Source organism: Magallana gigas, chromosome 1 (genome assembly GCF_963853765.1).
Source record: "Magallana gigas chromosome 1, xbMagGiga1.1, whole genome shotgun sequence".
NCBI classification, from domain to species: Eukaryota; Metazoa; Mollusca; class Bivalvia; order Ostreida; family Ostreidae; genus Magallana; species Magallana gigas.
Window position 1 is genome coordinate 51,421,960 of NC_088853.1, and position 21,680 is coordinate 51,443,639.

Below are 21,680 nucleotides of genomic sequence, written 5' to 3' on the forward strand. Positions count from 1 at the left end.
ATTTTTCAACAATATTTTTTTTATTTTTAAAATAAGAACATGTGTCTAGGAGCTGCCATTTTTTAAAAATATCTAAGTAATTTTGGTTGTTGGTGATGTTCTTATCATAAAATATTTTATCCATGGGCACTGAAAATTTGTGTTGATATATTGTACATGCATGTATAACAAGAGGCCCATGGGCCACATCGCTCACCTGAGGAACAATAGGTATGATAAAATCAGCTCAATGGAGTCATAATACAAACTATCTGGACAATGTACAATAATTCATGTAAATCCTGTATAAATAAAATCCATTTTCCCCTGGATATTCTTATGTTTATAATCATTAGTCCCTTTTCTAACAGGATGAATTTATAGTCATATCATATGTTGAGTATTGCAGTTCTAAAAAAGATCCCTAACAATAGTTTATATATGGGATAAAAACGTACATCAAACTCTAAACCTTCTCGTGAGGCCAAAGAATTGTCCTGGGGCCAAAGTCTTAACAATTATAAAGAATCATTTAACTGATTAGTTTCTGAGAAGATTTTTAAAGATTTACCCTATATATTCCTTTGTTAAACTTTGACCCCCCCCCCCCCATTATTATTTTAAAATAAATCATTATTTTCACAACTTTGAATCTACACTACCTGAGGATGCTTTCACACAAGTTCGAGCTTTCCTGGCTGATTAGTTTCTGAGAAGAAGATTTTTAAAGATGACTCTGTTTATTCCTATGTAAAACATCGACCTCCCATTGTGGCCCAAACCTACCCCCAGGGGTCATGATTTTTACAAATTTGAATCTACACTACCTGAGGATGCTTCCACACAAGTTTTAGCTTTCCTGGCTAATTAGTTTCTGAGAAGAAGATTTTTAAAGATTTACTGTATATAATCATATGTTAAACTTCAATCCCCAATTGTGGCCCCAACCTACCCCCAGGGGTCATGATTTTTACAACTTTGAATCTTCACAACCTGAGGATGCTTCCACACAAGTTCCAGCTTTGCCGGCGAATTAGTTTCTGAGAAGAAGATTTTTAAAGATTTACTGTATATATTCCTATGTTAAACTTCGATCCCCCATTGTGGCCCAACCCTACCCCCGGGGGTCATGATTTTCACAAATTTGAATTTACACTACCTGAGGATGCATCCACACAAGTGTCAGCTTTCCTGGCTGATTAGTTTCTGAGAAGAAGATTTTTAAAGATTGACTGTGTATATTCCTATGTAAAACATCGATCTCCCATTGTGGCCCCACCCTACCCCCGAGGGTCATGATTTTCACAAATTTGAATCTTCACTACATAAGGATGCATCCACACAAGTGTCAGCTTTTCTGGCCAATTAGTTTCTGAGAAGAAGATTTTTAAAGATTTACTTTTTATATTCATATGTTAAACTTCGACCCTCAATTGTGGCCCCACCCTACCCCCAGGGGTCATGATTTTCACATCTTTGAATCAACACTACCGGAGGATGCTTCCACACAAGTTTCAGCTTTCCTGGCCGATTAGTTTCTGAGAAGAGGATTTCTAAAGATTTACTCTATATATTCATTTGTTAAACTTCGACCCCCCATTGTGGCCCCATCCTCAGGTGAGCTAAAAAGGTTAAGTTTACAATTCAATAAGTTGGTTTCTGGAAGAACAGATTTTGAAAATTTTCGTAATAAATATTGACAATTTTTTTTTACTTTTTAAAGCGCTAAGCATAGCTCAGCGCTTTATTGTCGTTAGACTTTAACTTCCGGTGCATCGAATAACCACCACCTATAAGCAAAAGTATACATCATTTAAACTGGTTAGGGAACCAGTTTCAGGGGTTTATGCACATAACTGCACGGGCTATTGTGAATCTAATTTACGGGCTATTGTAAAATTAATGTACGGGGCTTACATACATCATTGCAGGGACTGTCATGCAGTGATGAGGAAATATAGTGCGTATACAGAAGCTGAAATGCTATATACATATATTTGTTATATACATACAGAAGCTGGGTTAGCGCTTTTCAATACTATCAGTACTTTGATTTAATCTTTAGCTTTTAAGATCTGTGTACAAACATAGAATTGTGAGCATATCTCTGTATCTTGCTTATAATTCGAAGCTTAACACTCAAATATGGTTAGTAAATAGAAATTGTAAACAATTAAACACAAGAAACATGCACTACATGTATAACAAATAAAGAACACAATTTATTTTTTCGAAATGAATCATATATATACATGTAGATACCTACATATTTCCGTAAGCGATATCAAACTCTTTTTAAACTGAATAAACTAGAGAAAATGCCGAGCATCTCAACAAAAACCTATTGCATTAATCTACCATTACGCAAAAGATAATGCCGAATTACCGATAGAATGAATTGTATTTCAGTACTCCTACATCAGATTTTGCTTAATTTGCGCAGGTAAACAGTTAACGTAGCTGTTTGATTTACCGAAGTCTCTGTTTGATTTGATACGTAAAAATCACGAAATACAGACGACAGTTTCCAGGTTACAAAGCATAAATAATGAAAACGAAACGAAAATCAGAACAAGCTAACATCAACGTCATGTGTGAAAACTGTCAACGCATTGAAATATTTAGCCTCAATTTACTTCACAAAATAGGCACCAATATATTTTTCATATTTCAAAAAATTCCCTTCATACGCGAACTGTTGCACAACAAGCAAATTCATCATAGTCAGATCGACCCTTTTTCGTATAATGTCATGGCTGCTTTAAACAAAGAACCTCGTTTTAGAAGTATGGAATGCGAGTCTTGGTAAAATGGGTACGCAAACCCGGGCCGTGGCAAAATAAAAGCCGGGGCAGATCGGCAATCGTCAATTCCAAATACGCATTATTTTGCAGCAATATTTACAGCAAATACAAATATACTGGTCCATCAAATATCCTGAAATTTTAATGAGATTGGCAGATTAATAACTTTGCCCAGGCCAAGTCTTGTCTACCCATTTTACCGGATGCCGAATCCGAAGCTATTAAACTGATTGAAACACGCCTTTCCTTTATTATTATTTTCGTAATAACTCAGATTTGAAACAGAATTAGACCTTAATTTTTGCAATTCATATTTTCCTTCCCATAAGGATAATTTATGCTAAACTACGTTGAATTGGAATCAGTAGTTCTTGAGAAGAAGATTTTTTAAAATGCACCCCCCTTTTTCTACAGTTTCAAGGTTTTCTCCGCTTTGAATACAGATCAGACTTTTATTTCTGCAATTTATATTCGCCCTCCCATAAGGATGCTTTGTGCCAAATTTGGTTGAAATTGGATAAGCGGTTTTAGAGAAGAAGTTCAAAATGTAAAAAGTTTACAGACGGACAGACAGACGGACGGACGGACGGACGACGGACAAAAAGTGATCAGAATAGCTCACTTGAGCTTTCAGCTCAGGTGAGCTAAAAACGAAGGTTTTTTTTTTTATAAATACAAGTACATACTGTACATATACATTAAGACCAAAAAAAAAATAAGGGAGTTTTCACTTCTTCCTTGCAAAAAAATAGGAAGAAGTTTGAGAAATAATTTATTTGATTAAATTAACAATGCTATTCACAAATTCAAAATTTAAAATATTGTTACTGAAAATAAATTGGATTAGAAGCATGTCCATAAATATCAGTAAAAAATCAAACAAGTTTTTTTATTTAAAAAAGACTAAATAACTTTACAACAAAACAAGTTTATTTATTTATGTAACTATACCTTTAATAGAGGAAATGTTTCGTTATTTTGTTAGCTTTAACCTTAATGACAAATAAAATTATTCTCTTTCCTTCAGTCATAAGACCTGTGTTCAGTGTGTTTAGGGTTATTAGTCCAACCCTATGACCCACTTACAACCGTTATGTAGAGGATCTATTTCCAAACGGTTAAATTATGATTATTCTAGAATTTATTTTGCAAAAATGTTTTTTTTTTAAGTAACTTATCATTTTCTTGTCAATGAGGTGTTTTTTTTTAATTTACAGAATTGTGATAGAAAAAGACTTCAACTTCTCTTTATTGAGGAAATTCTGGCTAAGTTGCCGATCACAAAACTTAATAGGGTCGTAAATTGTAGGGTTGGACGAAAGCAAACAGGAGTAGGCCCTTTGGTGGTTTTTTGTGACTTCTAGTGCCTGTGACTTGATCGGAAAGAACTTGGTCTTTTTATTAAATCAATGCATGAACAACAATAATTCAGACTACACATACGTGATTGCATCAACATTTATTTTTATTTTTACCAGAAAGAAAACTTCGGGTCGGAGGAAAAAATAAAATAAATAGCTAGTTCAGGTCATTTTATTTTTATTTGAATTTTTAAAAAATAGGGTCGGCGGGTTTGTAAATCGAAATTTAAAAAAATGCTGGCCTAAAGGCATGAAATATCACTAGAAACTCTTCTAACTGAATATAGCTTCGATTTCTCTCTATTACGTATAATTATCATTGATGACGTCACAAGCATGTATAATAGAGAAGATCATGTCGGGAGACAAATCATCGGAATGCAGTATAAACAATGCCGAAATAAGACTTATTTAATACAGATACCTAAGATTTAAATGAGTGTCAGTTAGGATATAATAAGGATAATACAGGCATGGATATTTTATTTTATCAGCGAGTGTTTTAAGGTAAGCAGATCGACATTTATATGGCTTGACCATCCTTTCCTCTGTCGATGTGTACAAAGAAAGGCAAAAGTGTAACACTACCCCGGATATTATGAAAGATGACTTTGGTAAATATCAACGGTATATGACCTAAACTACTTGAAAAGTGCTGCTAGAATCCTGTGCTTCGTTGTTTTAAATGAAAAATACGTAGTATTTTCAATGAAATTATAGAAGTTGAGAGGGTTTCCGATAAATATTTACAATATCTTTTTATGCGATTAACAATAGGATTCTAGCAGTATTACCAATAAACATGAACTAATTGCCGATCGAATTATAGTAGCAAACATACAAATAAACTTCGGGGTAGTGTTTCACTTTTTCATTTTTTGTTAAGGTAAAAAAGTGATCTATTTTTAACTGTCACGTGATACCATGGCTCGGAAGCTTCAAATATCGAGTCGATTCCGAAGTAGAAAAATGATATCTTTGGGAACACATTCACTTGGTATTCATATTCAGTACCGTTTTCATAAAAATGAACAGTTTTTAAATTGATCATAATTTTGACGGTCATTAAACTCGGAGTTGCCTTAACCTACCCGCGTATCTTTCTCAAATGGTTAGATTCCATACAACATAAAAAAGTTCAATGTGAATATGTTTCACGTTTTTGGTAATGTCTTAAACAAGGATCCGTTATCTTGAAAATGTTATTTGCTCATTTCCAATAAAATAAAATAAGATAAACAACTTTCAACTTTCATCTTAAGATTTTCTGAATTCAACGAAACAAGATGATATTAGTGAGTCAGGTAATTTCTTCAAAGCCGTCATGTCTTGAGTTAAATATATACAGAGAAATTCACCTTATTGGAGCTCCATCTCGGGGCTTGAACATGGGTTTGAAGTTTGAACCCAACTTCTTTAAGGATCTGGATATATAGGTTGTTAAAATCAGATGTAAGTACTCGACATTATCTGTAATTGATGATTCCATACGGTCTGAATAATTTTTTGGTGATATATTGAAACCTTGTGTAACGAAATCGTAGTTGTCCTGCCTGATCATCTTCAACCACTGCACTTGCGTCCCTGTCAGCCACATATAGATTTTTAAGTTTTTGTTTTCAGAGATAACATTAAATTTAAAAACACAGATAAACTAGGTAAAAAAAGTCTCTCTATTGTCGTGGAATAAGATGCTCTGTTTCTCGTTTGAATCAGAGTAACGCACAAATTTCACTTGCTTTCCGTCATCATTGGCCAGAACTACAATGATGTACATGTAGCAGACACCGCAGGCTTTCCAGCCTTGTAGTGCACACACTGTCTGAATTTCGGTATCCTTCACTATAACTAGAGTTCCGTCTAATATTATAAGGAGTTGTTTCAAATATTTAATAATAAATACGTTTTTTTCACATACAGCGTTCTTTATTATACCCGTACCAGCCCCAAGGACCGATATATTCTGGTGAGCTAATATCTATCTGCAGGACTGACACCCCTCGCTTTATTCCTTTAGTTTTTCTCTTCAGAATTAGGTAGAATATAAGTTAATGGTCCATAGGTCACAAAACAGTCTCTGACCTAATTCACGCGCTAATACCTCTTCATTGAATTGAGGCATAAACAATTTGTTCGATGTGTAATTTCTAAACATTTAACTAATAAAAAAATAAGAATTCATTGTTTCATATTACAATCTGTATCAGCTCAAGACACAAATATTAGACAGAGGACCGATACGAAGGTCCGAGAGCTGATAAAGGTCTAGAGAATGTATTATTGTCTATACATCAGATCACCGCACTGCCAGGAGGATAACTACCTGATCTGGTTTGAATTTTCTTCAAAAATTCTTCCTAAATTATAGGGCCTAAAGAATCTGGCATTGCCACTCGTCCATATTTTGTCATAACATAGGAAGGACACATTCAATAATCTATTAGAATCTCCATATTAAGCGCTTATATTTAATGTGATACGTATTTATGAATGTCCTATTTGAAGAACATCTACCGTCTTGATCTTTTGCAATAGATGTAGCCTTAAGAAAACCAACTGTTGGCAAATCTGTTCTTAGTCGATGGATCCTCGCTTTTTGAATGACACAACTGTGTGGGTTTTTTTTAACTGTAAATCATCCGATATATGTTCCCAAACATAGACGTTACAGAGTGAAAAATGTTACAGTACATATAGGGAAAAGTTGTTTAACATAGATGACATCGTAAGTCGCCTCGCCATCCGAAATTTGAATCCATTGTAATCTACTTTTCTTATATTTTGTTTAAAAACCTATCAAGAATTCACCATTACTTGTTTAAATGTTGCAGCAAGATAAAAATATATCACAGCTCTTAGTGTTTAATGAATATGAAGATAAATCAATGGTATTTAGTCCAAACTTCGTGATAAACTACGTTTAAGAAAAGTTTTTAAATACATGAGGAATAAAAATTTACAAACCTCTATAGCTATTTCAGTCATTGGTTCTTTCTTATTAAAAATAGGTTTCCTGTGTTGGATCACAGGAATTTTTTGTACGTAAAATTTCGTGTTGATGCATTGATAAGCGTTACAATGAAGTATTTGAAGCATGAGATCCTTATCAATTTACTAGCGGGATTTAAACTGTTTTGCATGTGTGCATTGCAATTAGCCTGATAAAATAATGACAAGGACAGATACCGGATCAGTAGTTTTTTTAAAGACAGTTTTTTTTATGTAAAACACATAGTATTTTAATATCATGAATACAGGGATTTTTAAAACATATTTCTCAAGGTTTAATCTAAACGCCCTGATCACGTTTCTCAACAAATAATGAAGCTTTGGCATTCATTTATTTAAACGGGACTGAATATTTTCTATAGTTAGTTACTAAAGTTTCGAGTTCAGAGCAGCATGCAGATGTTTGGATTAATTATTGAATTCACCAAGATAACCCAGCACTATACATTATATTAGCTTGAAAGACACAGAGTCTGGCAACATTCGGGAATTATGAAATAGAACTTTACTATAAAGAGTATGAGAAATATTTATTACTCCGCTATTACAAACAATTGGTGGATGTTGGCTGCATAATGATTTTTTGTGGGGTAACTGGGGAGCCGACCAGTGTGCCAGTTTAACTACCCATGTAGGGACACACTGTGGGCCCGAGTATGAAACATCAGTGCCCGAACCTGAACGATCCCCAGCGTTCTAAGGAGGGTAGTGAGACCTGCCCTTCTCACCCTGTCTCCTGCAGTGCTACCTGGTTTAGAACTTTGCATGACAAAGGCTACTTTATCAACCCATTATTAGATGCACCAGCCTGTAGCATCCCCTCACTGGAGTGAGGTGGATGTGGCCCCACCTATACCCAGTGTAGGCCCCACTATACAATAAACCCAATTTTACATTGTAACCACATGGCGCAGTTAACTGTAATACGTTTCCCTTTTATAAACCATATTGAATGATTTAATTTATATACTATCCCCTAGCTTTGAAAGCAAGTGGGGGGAGACACCCAGGTTTTGGAGCAGAAAGTGTCAACACATACCACTGCGGACTCCCCAGTCCCGCCACAGACATTGGGACAATGTCCCCCACAAAACCCTCAGGCCTTGATAAAATTAATATTATATATGTAAAACTAATACATATACATGCAATTATTTGTGTAGATGCTGGTAATTAAAGAAGCAAAATTGTCAGAGACGGTTAATATTTAAATTTGCCTTAGATTGTACATGAAATTGAACGAGCATGAAACAAAGGCCAATACCAAGTATGGCAGCACATTATGCTTTGAAGTAAAATAAAATTTTGGGCCAAAACATTGGTCCTATCATGGGCGCAAGGCAAGCATCAGAACTTTCTGAATACTAACATAAAAAGTGTACATATGTGAAGCATGGGATTGTGAACAGTTGCTTTTTAGTTAACCACGGGATACTGGTTCCCTTGTCCATCAATGAAATATTGTAGAGCGCATTGAATATTGTTGAGATATATGTTGTTACCAGTGTTCGACAGGTGTACCATCTGATCGAAACAACTCAAGCTCGGTTGCCTTGATGTTGTGGTCATGGCCGATGTAACAACCCCCTACCTGGTCAGCCATGAAATTTTTCATGCATTTGTTAATTCTGACCCGCTTTTTATTGATTTTGTTTCCCAGACCCAAAGGGGCAAAATGCCAATATCTTCTAGGTAGGATGGCAGACCAGATGAGGGTTGTTTATGGCCATAAAGCATGCAATCTATACAATAAACATTGTGCATTTTCAGAAATCAATTAAGAGGTCATTTGATCTCTGGTTAGGTCATTTGAACCGAGGTGAATGATGAAGAAATCTGGTAGAGTCTGGTATTTTGACATTGATGTTACCGTCTTGTCGAAATCTTCCCATTGTTGCCCACGAATACCTTTCCACTGAATGGTTACAGGTGGTTGCAGGTTAAGGTCCCCCCCCCCCGGTCTATCCGCTGCTGCAATATCAGCCCAATAGGGGATTGAGGACCCTACAATCCAGGCTGACAAATCTAAAAAGGCTTTCTTAAAATTAGTGTTGAGTCCTACTGGTGTATGTATTCATTGTGTGTATGTAGTGTTGTCCAAAATACAGTGGTGCTAGATAAATTGGGAATGTAACTGGAAACCTAATGTGAGTTATGTGGGCAGATGTAAGTAAGAAAGGAATTAGATGTCCATCTCCCCAATTTTTGAATTTTTTCATTAGAAAAACCCTGATTTGCCAATTCAGTAGCCATGCCTATGCGAAAACTGTGAGACTTGTAGTGACCTTTGACCTGTATAAAAGAGAGTGACTTGTCCAAAACTGCCTGAAATTGGAAACGTGTAACTGTTGAGCCATCAATGTGAACAAATAAAGTGGGTTTTCTCGGGGGTCTAACTTGGAGGAATGGAGTGATTGTTGATGATGGACAGAAATGAGTTTGAGGTAGCTGTTGAATTTGCACAACCGAGCTCCTGCCTGTTTGGTCGGTCTTTGATGAGCTGATAGTAATGAAAAACTGACCCAACTGATTTTTAGAAATGTGATTTGCTTGCAATGCAAGAACTTCGCTTACTCGTAATAAGCCAAAATAGGTAACAGTTTATGTTGCCGCAAAAAGTAATGACTCATACGGTGAGCGGCATACTGAGATGAGGGAATGGATAATTTTTGTTAATAATTGGATTGAAATGGGGAGTCGAATGTCCTTGTTTACACCGACTGACCGCCGGACACCCTCGAGAGACTTGGTAACTATGAAATGCCTAGTGTCATCTACAGCATCCAAAATTTTGTGCTGGTAGGACATTGCACTTATATATAGACAAATAGTTCTGTATGATAAATTGTTGATTCATAAATAAGCTATGAAATGTACGAGTTGGTTTGTAGGTACAGGCCAGATTTGGGCCAAGTCATACTGTGCCCTAAACTGATTGAACTTTGCTTAAGCGGTGTTATAAGACTGGTGGGTGTTTGGGGCCTAAGATCTGTACAGAAGTCTTGATGCCTCTTGCTCCAAATGTTCCAAATGTGAGGTGGTAGAGGTGTGGGCCAATGGTCCGCCTCCGGGGAATCTGGCCCACTGTGAACGAGATAAAGCATCTGCAATGCAATTTGCTTTTGTGTGTATATAGGTTGCTTTGATTTGAATATTGTGTCTTAGTAACAGAAGAACAAGTTTTCTTACCACATATATGACCCTATCGGACTTGGAAGTTAGTGTATTGAGCACCTGAACTACTGCAGTGTTGTCGATGTGAAAAAGGATTCTAGTGTTTTGTAGACTCTGGTGCCATATAGTAATTGTTACTAGGACTGGAAAATTTTCAAGAAGAGTCATATCCCTGGTAAGACCGTGTAAATCCAAGAGTGAGGCCATGTTCCATGTGCCCACCTACCACCGAAATAGATACCAAAACCCCCATTCTTTCTCCCTGCACTGTCTGTGAAGAGCTGTATGGATTGACTATCCAAAAAATGGGTTCGTATAACAGAAACACCATTATAAGATTGAAGGAAAATTTGCCAAATGCGCAAGTCTTGCTTGATATTGTTGTTAAGCCTGATTCTGTGATGGGGTTTTGAAATTCCAATAGTTGCATTTATGAGGCGTCTGCAGAAGGCACGTCCGGGAGCTACGAGCTTACAAGCAAAATTGAGTAATCCTATAAGTGATTGGAGTTCTTGAAGAGTAACTTTTTTTACTGATAGAAAGGAATTGATAACTGACTTTAACTTGTGTAATTTGTCTGATGGCAGAGACATGGTCATGTCATTGGTGTCGAAAGTAATGCCGAGAAAAATAAGATTTGTAGTTGGTTCTACAGTTTTTTCTAAAGCAATAGGAACCCCCAGTTCTACGCAGAGTGACTTGAACTTGTCAAGTGTATTTTGACAGACCACATCTTGTCTAGGTCCGCAGAAGAGAAAATCATCCAGGTAGTGTAAAATGTGGATGTTGTCTGTGTGTTGTTGAGTGAGCCAATGCAAGAAAAGAGCAAATTTTTCCCACAGTGCACAGCTTATCGACGAACCAAATGGGACCATTTTGTCAAAATAAAAGTAACCTTCTAACTGGAAACCCAACAAGTCGAAATCACCTGGAGCGATAGATAAGAGTCTAAATGCGGACTTTATATCTGACTTGGCCATAAGAGAGCCCTCCCCTAACTTTGAAATCAAGTCTGCTGCTTCATCGATACTGGAATATTTGACAGAGCATGCTGTGGGATCAATGAAAAAAATTATGGAATCCTCGTTAGGATATGATAAATGATGTATGAGGCGCATATCCCCATCCTTCTTTGGTACTAGCCCAAGGGGGGGGGGGGGGGGACTTGAAGATTTACAAAAGGGGGTTGTGGAAAGGGACCAGCTACTCTGTTGAGTTGTAAATCTTTGTTGATTTTTTCATGGGCAAATGTTTATACAAACTTGGTAAATTTTTACTTATTCGAGCTTTCCTACGACCCAGATATTGAAGCCTGAAACCAAAACTGAAACCATTGAGCAAGAAGTTTGAATGTTCATAACCCTGTAAGTGTTTTTGTAGCGCCTGAATTTTTAAGGGAGTGTGTCCTAATGTATACAAATGTTTATTTTCGTGCACAAGTAACTCTGGGGTGTTTTCCTCCGCAATGGCTGCAAGCATGGTTGAAGCAGCATCTAGGGAAGAAAGTGCAGAATTTACCCCTATTGTAAGTATTGAAGGTTTGTTTAACATCAGCTTGTGTTGGGATTGGAGAAGACCCATGTGTTATAGGTTTGTTGTGTTGTTGAAATTGAGAATCAGAACCTTTCTGTGACATGAAATTGCTTGATTGATTTGTGACATAAAGAAGCCAGAATTCATTATGTATATCACCCCAAGACATAGCTGGGTTGGACACCTTGCGCAGACGGAATTGTTCGTCATATTTGTACCAGTAATGTGAACGACTAGCAGCTATTCTGATATCGCGCAGATATCTAAGCATTTGTTGTGCTAAAGCAGGGTTGTGTTCAAACATAATGCTCATATATATCATGAAAGCGGATGTCCACTTTTCAATACTCAACTGTGAGTTTTGTTTACGTTTAACTACACAGAGGCGGCCATTTTTAAACTGTACTTCGCCTTGAGAATCAAAATCTTCCAATTCGGTGGGCGACTTTAGCAACAGAGACATATCAAGAAATTCCCCCTCCCAGATTTTTAATTTTAACTTTATTGGTACGTGAGATGCAATGCCGTCTGAGGCAGATGTCTGTTGATATGGCAAGCCTACTGAATGTTGCACAAATTCGCACTCACCCGAGTTGTTGTTGACTTCGGGGTGAACCACTGGGGGGAACTGGTCTTGAGCCCGAGCCTTGGGCGGTGGTAAAACCTCCACTGGGGCCTGTGCAGTGGCGGGTCCGCAGCGGGGCCTGTGCCTGTTCTGGAATGGCGGGGAAAATTTTCTCCCTGGCGCTCGGGCTGGAGTCCCTGTGGGTGCTTTACGCTTTGCTGACACTGCTTTGCGTTTTGGGGGCATAGCGAACGGTGGATTCTTTCCATCACTTGCTGGGAGTTGCAAGGCAAATATGTATAAATTTGTGTAAAACTGCTCTAAACAGGCAACACGCGCTCCTTGCCAAAATTCGATGAAAACTATTGGGTTTTTGCAGGGGCTTCCGGATAAGCCAATGGTTAGCTCGTACCGAGTTTTTCCGAATATACAGTGTGTCTCAAAATTAAAGCTGACATGAATTCATAAATACACATTATTTCCCTTTTATCTCCGACTACCGCCATATTAGTTGTCGATTTCAATTGTTTTGCTCATCGCTACACACCCCTATATAAGGCCGAGAGCACTATTCATGCTTCACCGCATTCAGGTATTTCATTCACCCGAACACGTTACTTGGGACAAAAAGACGTGTAGAAACGCGTTTTGAACAAAAATAATATAACAACCACTGCACTGGCAAGGAATATCCAATGAACGACGAAACAAGACAGACTGAAATCCAGCCACAGATACTTCAAAAATCCTCGATAAGTGTAGACCGTTTTCCTGTGTGTAATATAACATCGCACATGCGCAAACTACACACTGTGGCAGATCGAGCAATGTCAATGATCGCATGGATTCTTAGAAACGGGGCGTTTTTGTAGGAATGAATGGAAACGATATTACGTTGTTACTGTCTTGTATTGACTATCATTTAGCTACTGTGTTGGATGTACTGCCGCCGGGGTTTTAAAAATGATGCAGACGTTATGCATTCTGTATGAACGACACACGTGTTTGATGTGCATGCGAAGTAAGGCAGCACTCTATGTGCAAAATATTACGGATACCTTGGAAATTCTTTCAAAGAATAAATATATTTTGTATTTTATTGATTGTTGATTCCTTTATTATCTAATACTAACATTTTACTACATTGTGTAGTTCATGCATTCAGAAGTCCGTGCAACTTGAATGCCTCGATCAGAAAGCAACCGACCGTAACTTTCTCAACCGGTATATATACCCCAGTGGCAATAGAGGAGTGATCAAAACTAATATGGCGACTAAATGCTTTTATGAATTCATGTCAGCTTTAATACAGACTATTTGATAAAGAAACAAATAATCCTGATTATTACATGCATTGCATATCTAATAACATAAAGATGACCAAATAAATAAAGTACTATATCAAAATAATAGACTCGAATTTTTGGCTCATTATACCAGTATATTGGAGGAGTACTGTCATTTGTTTTATACATTTTAAACATCTTTGGTAATTGAAGATTACGAAATTGAATGATTTGTTTTTATTTTTTCAATGAAGCTTCACTAAATAATAATGAACGAAAATTCCTCAAAAATGTCGGAAATCATCTTGCGCATGCACATTACATTCACGCTAAATCAAGGGAGGCTCTTTAGGTTATGTTTCCAGAATATCGCATTTGCATGAATAAACTGAGAAACGATCATACAAATGTAATAGGTGTAAATTTCCATTGGAAATTTGCTATATATTCTGTTCATCAAAGAAAATACGGGAGATAACACTAACAAAGGGCTTTGAATTTGAAAAATCCGAAGAGTTCCAAATGTCGACATGGTGTGTAAATTTGAAGCGACGATATCGGCCCGGGTAGCTCAGAGCTAGAGCTACTGACTAAAGTTGCAGGGGTCCCGGGTTCGATTTCCGGTCCAGCCGTATGTTTTCAATGTGTTAAATGCTTATTCCTTATGGATTTATGAAAGGGGGGATTCGTGTCATTTTACAAAAAAGCTTATCTGCAACCATCATATCTTTCTTTCTGAGGTGCTTTGTCCGTTTATAATGAGGAATTGACAATTTTCTGCGGTCGTTAATTTCCTTTGGAAATTGTTCGTTATTTCCAAAATGGCTTTTAGACAAGGCTGGACGGAGCAGCTTTTCTGACTTTTCTCTCTCTTTGTGTAGGACAAATTTTGCTATGATTGGTAGATGCCACCCTTGCACTTTCCCCCCATTCTTTGTACTCTTTGGAACTGTCGCTCTTCCATTATGTCCATTTCTGATTTTATAAAAATCGTCAAGAACTTCCTCTGAGTTTTCTATTTGTGTTTTGCTGATTCCTTTTTAAGTTGTCTCTCAGAGAACGCGTTTGAAGATCTAGGAGGCGTTCGTTTAGATTCACGTACTCTTATTTCACAAGGCTCTCTGAGGGACAAGACTCATGTCCTTAACGTTATTTTCGTTTACATTCGTTATTCCACTGACAATTTTTTAAACAATCAAACTTATTTTGCTTGATATTTATACTCGTTGGTGATAAATTCCACTCTTACTTGAACTCCGTTGACCTTGGCCTTCATATCTTTCAGTTCTGTGTTTACGTATCCAACATTTTTTTCCAGTCTCTGTGCAATAAGGCCCAGTTTATTTATTTCAAATTGTTATTTTCAAATTTTATGATCATACATTTATGAATATGTGACTTCATTTAAATTGATTAATAAGATACAAAGATATTTGTTAATCAATATTGACCAGCAATGATATACTTATTATCTTATCAACAGTATGTACATGTATGCATTGAATAAAGATAATAATAATTATTAAAATTATAAAATTAAAAAAATCAATAGATAGCTCTTTAACCACTAAATCTTTTGATCTGCCACCTGTAAAAGGGTAGCTAGGCAGTACTTGATTTTTTTTAAATTCCTTAAATTTTATCGGTCCAAACTTTCACCACCAAAACATGGATCTGAAGCAAAGGCATTATTGAGATAATAGTAAATTAAGGTTGATATGAAATTGGATTTTCTTTGACTTTGATTTATTCATTCTGCGTTAACAAACTCAATTCAATGTATAGAGTTTGAATGATGTTAGATGTAATATTTTTTTATTCATTCATAGACTCATATAAGAATGCCAAAAAATTGTACCATGGAAGTCTTTATACTTTGTTTCATAAACAGGTACTAATTATTTTCCCTAAATCAATCAATCAATTTTACACTTATGTAAATGAGTATTTAGATGAACACAAATGATCATGATTGATATGTCTGAACATGTATATATTTCATCATACCATGTAAAGATTCAATGTTTAATGCTTGAGAATGCTGTGACAAGGGGACTTGAAATAGTTAATATATTTGTAGCATGTGAAATAAATCCTTGTATTTTACATGAATTTATATTTAACTGAATTATATGTATGTTCATGTCAAGGGTAATTTTTAATTCAAAAGCCTATATTAGAAATCAATCAACAACCATCGAGCAGCTTTTCATCATTTATTGATCACACGGACACCTGCAAAAGTAAACAGTTTAAAGTAAAGCATATTAAACCCCCATTTTTTCCAATTTACTCGGACATTGAAATTGTTACTTAAATAGAAAAAAATGTTAAATTTAAGGAAATTAGATTATAATAACACAATATTAAAGTCAGAAATGGAGTATCCGTAATCAGTAATCGTAATCGGCTGTAATCGTGATTAATTTTTGATTACTATGATGATTACAATGAATTACGATCTCCAAACCCAAGTGGATATCAAGGTTAAGCGTGCATTAATGGAACAATTAGTAGAATAATTAATTATTTGTTTCTCTGTTATTTTGATAGACATTTTCTTATCCCAACAAACGGGGACAATAAATTACCGCCATTGTCCCGAGATCTGTTTGCCAACTGAAATTTAGTGGACGTTCAAGACTTAGACAGCAGGCAAACAGGTCTTATTAGCATAATTTGCTAACTGGGAGTTCTATCCAAACTTAAAAAATTATTTTGCGTATAGGTATGGATTCAACCATTTCTCAATTCCATACAGTACATTTTGTAAAGAAAGACAGATTTTGACACATATTACGTTTCTTTAGTTTGTACATTTTAGCACCCCTGCTAAATAAACCATCAACATAGGACCAGACATTCTCAAAACAGAGTTTTTGTTCCCTCATCGAAAGTTGTTAAATGTGCAAACATAGAAGATGGTTACTCGAAAAAAGTGCTGAAGCTACATGTATGCCTAGTCGTTAATTGTTACATGTTACTTTTTTCTGTTCAGAAATTTAAAAAAAGCAAAGTATTTGATAAGTCTTCATCAATTTTACAACAAAGGTGCAGGCCGTCCTGGTAATAGAAAACTTAACAGCAATCTATAAGAATATTTTAAGAACCATGAGCCACATCGCATACAAGAACAAGAATTTTTGTATTGCCTTTTAAATTTCTAGATACGAAACATATGCTATCATCGAGTACTAAAACCTTTGAATAAAGATTCATATTGATACAAAAACTTTATATTCGGATGTCGAACTTGGAGCTTCTCCTTGAGCCCCAATGAGCCGTATTGCTTTATTGGCATTTTTAGTGAGTTGATTTTTGATAGGAAGATTTTTCAAAGACCCACACCCAAAGTTCACTCTTTCCTGATCATCTCCAATTTTAAATAGGGTTGGTTCTTTCTTTTAACATTTTCGATTCCCCTTCCCATAAGGTACTTTGTCTTACGTTTGGTTAAAGGACTATATATGGTATGGGCCTAAAATGGCCCCCTAAAAGGAATATCATTATTTTACTGTAATTCTTTGTTTTCTTTGTACAGATATATATGTCATGTTTTAACTTAATGTTCATTTTGATTCAAGTGCCCACAATTTAGAAATACGGCATTGTAAAGACAGCCTTTTCACGCTATTTTTGCATTTTAGCATAAAAAAGCTTGTTTTCAAGAAGTTTTTCTTTCAGCAAGCATAGAGCGCATGCTTGAACCAACAAAATATTTTAATCAGAGATGTATCTAGCCAAGACTAATAAGTGACAAAAAATTTGTCCTGGTTCAAGCATGCGCTCTATATTTCCAATTCGGAAAAAGATGAGAAAAATGTCAATTTCGACTGATTTTGATTGAATTTTTGAAATAGCGTCACTTCTGACGTCATATACTGCAAGTGAGTGCAAATAAATCAAACAAATATGTGAAAAATATATTTTATATGAACTCTTCTAAATTATAACATAACATTTTATTGTAACCGAAACACTTTAAAAAATGGTGAATTATGGGGGCCAAATTTAACTCTTATCATATATAGTTCTTTTTCCCAGTTGTTCAGGAGAGGAAGTACAAAATGTGAAGATACAGACGGACGGACTGACAACATGCAGACGACATCAACACGCAATCGGTGCACATGAGCTAACTCCTATCAGCCAAGTAAAGGTAAAAAGTACAAAATTTAGGGGAAAAAACTAAATAAAAAATAAAACTGAATAAAACAAAATACCTTTTAAAATTTATGTAAAACCATCAAGATTTATGTTAAAAAGTAAGATAGTACATTGCATACCCGTATAAATAATGAGGAAATCCGAAAATGAATACCTTACTTACAAAAGATTACCATAAAACTAAAAACAAATCTCTTAGTTGTTGGCTTATGTAAGGAACAATATTTAAAAAACACACTTTGAAAAAAAAAACTGTCATAGAATACGAAGAACAATTACTTAAAAAAAAAATTTTTCCAAAAGATTGCAAACATAAAAAATGATTTTGATTGTTACACTATAAGCTTTTCGTATTATTCAAATTGGAAAAGTATTTTAGAAATAGAGAAATAATAAAAATGATATACTGCACTATATTATAAAGTAAATACGATAAATGATATCAATGTAGTCAAGAACATGGAGAAAATTTTTATCACACATTAAACAATTAAGAATTAGATAGTAATGCAACTGAAACATGTGAAAGAAAATCAATATATAAACAACAGTATCATTACAATATTGTATACGTATCAGTAAATGTCTTTGCCAAAAAAGTAAAAGAGGTTGCAAATTCGTTTTGCTGCCTTTAAATTGGAAAAATCTAATTTGCAAAATAAAATAATGTGGAAAAAACATAGCTGCTTACGAATTCTTTGGTATTTTTCAAAATTTTTGTACATTTTCACATGAAGCACAAAAAGTGTTAGAGTAACTGTTTATGAGTATTTTACTGTTATTAGTTTTTACAATTATTTTATTTAAGTTTATTTATCTCTAACTTATTTTCCCCTTTAAAGCAATCCCTTGAGTATAAAATTATTAAAGGGTACCTGCAGTGCCGGTCAATTGTTGATATAATGGAGATCTTTTTGTAAAAACATCATCCTGAAAATTTTACAGCGATCGCATAAGTAGTTTTCGAGATATTTGGGGAAAACCCGATTTCACACCTGAACGAGTTTTGAATCAAGCCGATTTGGCGCGAGATGAACTGTGACGTCACGGGGTCAACGCCGCTGTATGAGAAACAGGAATATCGTATGAAAACTGTTCGTTTTCTTGCATTGTTTTATCGATATATGAACATTTTTTTCTGTTGTTTTATTTCCTTATCAACCCTGGATGACTAATTATACTGTTGGTTGAGTTTAACCCGTATTTTATCGAACAAAAATGCCGAATTCGGACAATTGTTTGCTTCATGAATTTCGTTAAATGTGTACACATTTTACATATAAATGCACACCATATGTAGCAAAATGACAATTAATCAAAACATTATTGTTATAAGAAACATATTTTGTTAATATTGTCATTCTTTCGAATGATTTCTCAGTAACATTATTAACTGATTAATAATATTGATAATACATAATGGTATTTCGTAAAAGGTAACTCGGGGTCCATTCCTCGTATAAGGCATAACATGATGTCGCCCGATTATTCAATAATATTGATATCGGACCAATAACAATCAAAATAGCATGCATTCTTTAACAAACAAACACGGGATTATAAACGGATCAAGGCGAAAGTCCAAGATGGCTGTATGATTAAGCCTGTCTCGTATTCTTTTAAAAATACGATAATGGAATTTAATTTTACGTTTATTTACATCCTTTGTCAAAATGTTCCAGTTTATTCAGATTTCATAATGATTCGTTGTCAGTATTACAATTTAAGCTATACGGAGTTATAAAGCGTTTAATTGCTCACCATAGCGCTCGAAAGAACGTTGCACTTTATCAAATAAGAAATTATAAAGAACAACGTAATTACTTCCGAAATAATAACTTGTTCACATAAAAAACGTTTCAATTGCTGAATTATAAATTTAGTCATTATTAAGTGATTAGATAAGTAACAATAATGGCATTTACTTCGAACATTAGTTTTACTATTTAATAGTATCATGCATGATTCTTTGATCACTGATGGACGGACTATACACATGTTTTAGCTGACGAATGCTTGATTTTACACAGTCTAATTTATTTCTCTGTTTTATCTTTTAACAATTGAGTAGCTAATTATACACAAATCAATTTACCCGCCTAGAGGTGTGAAACCCTTTCTTCGTTCATCAGACTCGTGTACCTTGTGTATACATACCCCAGATACACGTGTGTCTGGAGCAGTGGCTTCGTTAGTTTACCTGTTTACCTGTGTCATTGTCTCGGATCACTCGTGTGTGAAAGGATATTATGTAATCAAAAAATGAATAATGAACATGAAGCGTTTTAAGATATCGTATTCATCGGTAAAAAGGCGACGAGAATAACAAATTTTAAAATCCTTTTAAAAGAAATCTGATTGTAATAAAATAATAACGGATACAAATTTCTAGATCTACAATACTTAGAATAACAAGATAAGTCAAAACATCAGACCTATATCAATCATTTTGGCTGAAAAATCGAATTTAATTTGTATAGCTTTGAAAGGAAATTTCCCTCTTGTTGACCTCGTGACGTCACTTCCGCTGAAGCCTCGTTATCGCCTAATTCTTGATTAGATTTCCCAAAGCAGGTAAAAATAGCCACTTTGAAGAGGCGTAACTCCGTTATTTTTGCACCGATTTCGATGCGGTTTTTTGCATTAAATTTTGGTATATAAACTCTTTAACATATGTTTCACATCGGCTGGGCTGCAGGTACCCTTTAACATCTTTTACTACAAAACCGAAACTATTGTGATATAAGTAAAAGTTTAGTGTATTGTTTTTAACATTTTTGGACATAACTATTCACATGTTCATTTCTGACATTTTTGATTTCTGAGACAAGTTCTGTTTTAGCTGTTTATCTGACAGCGCTTCTTTCGCATCTGAAAAAATAACCAATCAATTGAGTTTTCATTCTTTGCGTAGGTTTGTCATGACTTTTTATTATTGTATATAAGTTCAATTTTTAGCTATTTTTTATTCATTGTAGGCGTACAACCAATGATTTTGGTTTTAATACACATTAAAAATCATTGTTATGTTTTGATGCATTTGTTTAATTACGTTGAAGATTTCCTAGTCTCCTCTGGTCAGTTTGAAGAGCGTTAATGTCATTGTTACTTTACTATCAACATGTCTATTTGTTCATTTAAAAAGTTTAAAAAGTGGTTTTGTTTCAAATGATAAAAAGACTTGTATTAATCTTTTGATCATTTATCTTCTTAATTTCATTCAATGGTAAATTGCTGAATATGATCGAGCAAAGGAAGATAACTCAGTAATTAAAAAACAAGGAAAGATAACTCCATTAACTGCCTGAACTCTTTCCAGATGCTTTCACAATATCTCAACTTCGATAGACAGCTTCATTTCTTTTCTAAATTTGTGAATTTACTCATTTCTTTCATTAAAATTTCTGAGCAGAATAAAATAATAAGATAAAGTTGTACCCCCAGCCATAATCCATGCCTTACTTTTAAGTGACATGAAATATCATCAAAGATGACAGCATAATGCTTTTTTTTCTTAATATGCAGTCACTTTGTATTCTGTTTTTCTGTATTCAGTAGATGTTTTTTCAACACATTAACACTAAATGTCGACTTTGACCACACCTTCCATTTAAAATCCCTACCCTAAACACTATATAAGTGTTTTGGCCCTACCGTAGATTTAAATCCCTACATTGGAAGGCATGGATTTAAAAACATTTGGTAGATGGCTTTATTTCCTTTCTTTATATGCAGTCAGTTTTTATTCATTATCAGCAGAAATCAAGAAGATGATTTTTAAAACATTAAATGCTTTAACAAT

At 34.9% G+C, this 21,680-nt stretch overlaps 1 long non-coding RNA gene across 1 annotated transcript; it reads left to right on the forward strand.

The window, feature by feature from the left end:
* The first annotated feature begins 3,746 nt into the window (after positions 1-3,746).
* LOC136273866 (uncharacterized) lies at positions 3,747-4,307 on the forward strand. The gene is made up of 2 exons (XR_010712131.1): positions 3,747-3,900; positions 4,001-4,307. It is a non-coding gene; the product is annotated as an uncharacterized lncRNA (long non-coding RNA).
* Positions 4,308-21,680: the final 17,373 nt, after the last annotated feature.